This window comes from Myotis davidii, unplaced genomic scaffold (assembly GCF_000327345.1).
Source record: "Myotis davidii unplaced genomic scaffold, ASM32734v1 scaffold1596, whole genome shotgun sequence".
NCBI classification, from domain to species: domain Eukaryota; kingdom Metazoa; phylum Chordata; class Mammalia; order Chiroptera; family Vespertilionidae; genus Myotis; species Myotis davidii.
In genome coordinates, this window is record NW_006287456.1 from 378007 (window position 1) to 381478 (window position 3472).

A 3472-nucleotide genomic window follows, 5' to 3' on the forward strand; every position below is an offset into this window, starting at 1 on the left:
AGACCACCTTCTTACACTTTATACAAGAACAAACTCCAAATGGATTAAATACTCAAATGTAAGACTTGAAACCATAAAATCCTAGAAGAAAGCACAGGTAGTAAAATCTGACATTTCTGTTAGCAATATTTTTTTCTGATTTATCTCTTCAGGCAACGGAAACAAAAGAAGAAACAAACAAATGGGACTACATCAAACTAAAAAGCTTTTGCACAGCGAAGAAACCATCAAGAAAATGAACAGACAACCTACTAAATGGGAGATAATATTCACCAATGGTACATATGATAATGGGTTAATAACCAAAATTTATAAAGAGTTCATTTACTTGCCCAGCCAGCATGGCTTAGTGGTTCAGCATCAACCTATGAACCAGGAGGTCATGGTTCAATTCCTGGTCAGGGCACATGCCTGGGTTGTGGGTTTGATCCCCAGTGTGGAGCATGCAGGAGGCAGCCGATCAGTGATTTTCTCTCATCATTGATGTTTCTATCTCTCTCCCTCTCCCTTCCTCTCTGAAATCAATAAAAAAAAATTTTAAAAAGAGTTCATACTACTCAACAGCAAAGCAAAAACAAAAACAAAAAAAAACCCCTACAACTTGTACACCATCAATCCAATTAAAAAATGGGCAGAGGACCTGAATAGACACTTCTCCAAGGAGGACATACAGATGGCTAATAGACATATTAAAATATGCTCAATGTTATTGTCAGAAATGCAAATTAAAACCACAATGAGATATCAGCTCACTCCTGTCAGAATGGCTATCATCAATAAATCCACAAATGACAAATATTAGTGATGATGTGGAGAAAAGGGAACCCTAGTGCACTCTTGGTGGGAATGTGGATTGGTGCAGCCACTATGGAAAATAGTATGGAGTTTCCTACAAAAAAAAAAAAAAACCTGGAACTGCCTTATGATCCGCTGATTGGTTCCACTTCTGGCTATACATCCAAAGAAACCCTAAACAGTAATTTGAAAGAATATATGCACCCCTGTGTTCATTGCAGCATTATTTACAATAGCTAAGCTATGGAAGCAACCCAAGTGCCCATCAATAGATGAGTGGGTAAAAAAGTGGTGGTAAATATAATCAATGGAATATTACTCCACCATCAAATAAAGAATGAAACAGTATGCAAGGACCTAGGCAGGGGTGGGGAACTTTTTTCCTGCCCAGGGCCATTTGGATATTTATAACATCATTCACAGGCCATACAAAAGTATCAACTTGAAAATTATCCTGCTATATTTGGTCAAATTTTTAATTAACTCATCCTTAATGCCTTGGTAGGGCCAGACCAAATGATTTCACAGGCCTTATACAGCCCACAGGCTGGACGTTCCCCACCCCTAACGTAGAATGTTTCATGCTATGTAAAATCAGCCAGACAGGGAAAGACAAATGCCATATGATTTTACTTATATGTGGAATCTAAAGAACTAAACAAACAAAATAGAAACTGACTCATAGATACAGAGGACAAACTGATGGTTGCCAGATGGTAGAGGGTGTGGGGGACTGGATAAAAAAGGTAAAAGAATCAAGAAGTACAAATTGGTAGCTACAAAATATTCATGGGGATGTAAAGTAATGCAAAGGGAATATAGTCAATAAAACTGTAATAACTATGCATGGGGCCTGGTGGGTATTAGGGTTATCAGGAAGGATCACTTCATAAATTATATAAATGTCTAACCACCATGCTTTACACCCGAAACTAACATAAAATAATATTAACTGTCAATTGTAATGGAAAAAAAAAACCTCTCACCTTGAACCCTGGGTGGGGGAGGCAGATTTGAGCCTTGCCTTCTGTCTCCTGGCCAATTAACTTCCCAATAAAAGCCTTTTGGGAATAGCCAGTGTGATAGCATTAGATTCTCTGCACATTAGCCATCGAGACACAGCTCAGTGACAAGTGCTTTAGTGGAAATATTATACCATTTTACAAACAAAAATTAAGTGTAAATGAAATAAAACATAAAAATCCCTACTTAGTGCAGAAATATGAATTTCTGTCTTTAGTGTTAAACATTTTTTCGTTTTTATTGCAAATTATTTGTACACTGCTGATATAAATACTGTGGGAGCTTTAGCATTAAATTAGACCTACATCAGACATTGTCTATATGCACAATAACTGACACATTTTGGAAATAATTTTTTAGCTGATATCAGCAATTCTGTGCAGCTGTTAATATAAGCTAAGATATTTCACTGGATATTTATGGGCAATACAAACTGAAAACAATCACTGAGATTTTCAAGCTAAAAATAAATTTTTACTCAATTACCGAACCAATCACAATAAAATCAGGCTATGGTTTTTAAAACTCAAATAATCTGCAATACTTTTAGATTTCTCTGGTTCTTTTGCTGGGGCAGACAGGCCTAGCCTAACAGTTTTATAAGGCAACAGTGTATATAGGCAATGTATTAAAAAATATATTTAGAAGATTAGGGTAGATGTATGCATAGAATAGCATCCTCTCCTAAGGCATGATTGGAGGAAAGCAGAAAAGTTCAGCTGCTCAAAGATACACCTGTCATTTGCCTGATGAGGACTCTCTGAAGACTCTTTAGGAAGAAGATAGAGGAGAGAAATACAGAAACTCATTACCAGAGATTATATACTATCAATCCATCACAGTTGGTTTTTAGATTAGCTAGCCTAATGGACTCTGAGTCAATATTGTTTGATTGTAGAGAAGACTCAATAGGAAAGGCTGAATACATGGGCTCTGCCTGGGAAAGCTGACCTAGATGAAACTACTTAATTTGGGTGCATTAGGAAAATGGATGATAGCTAGAGAACATCAGCAAGTTGAAAGAATAGTGATCCCGTGTATACAGGGTGTCCCCCAACATGTATATACCTTATAAGAGCTAAGAACTCAATTTTGAAAATTAAATGTATTTTAATAAACACTGCCTTTATAATTGTTCAAAATCTGTGTGGCCCTAGTCAGTTTGGTTCAGTGGATAGAGCGTCAGCGTGCAGACTGACGGGTCCTGGGTTTGATTCCGGTAAAGGGCACATGCCCAGGTTGTGGACTTGTTCCCCAGTAGGGGGCATGCAGAAGTCAGCCAATCAATGATTCTCCTTCATCATTGATGTTTCTCTCTCTCCCTCTCCCTTCCTCTCTGAAATCAAAAATATATATTAAAAAAATATGTGTATAAATTTTTGGAACACCCTATGTTATCTCTTTTATGAATATCTTTGTCCCAATATAATTTGTCTGTTACAACAAATACACATCTAGTGGTTAAAATATCTATATATATAAAAAGCCAGAGACCAGAATGTCGAAACAACTGCATTGACAGGTCTCTATGATGCCCACTGTGGCCAGCGAACCCACCCGATCAGGGGGCAGGGCCGGCTGGCCAATTGTCCAAGGCCCCTCCCCGCAGCCAGCCCAGCCCTGATCACGGTGGGCCTGATCAGGGGGGGCCGGC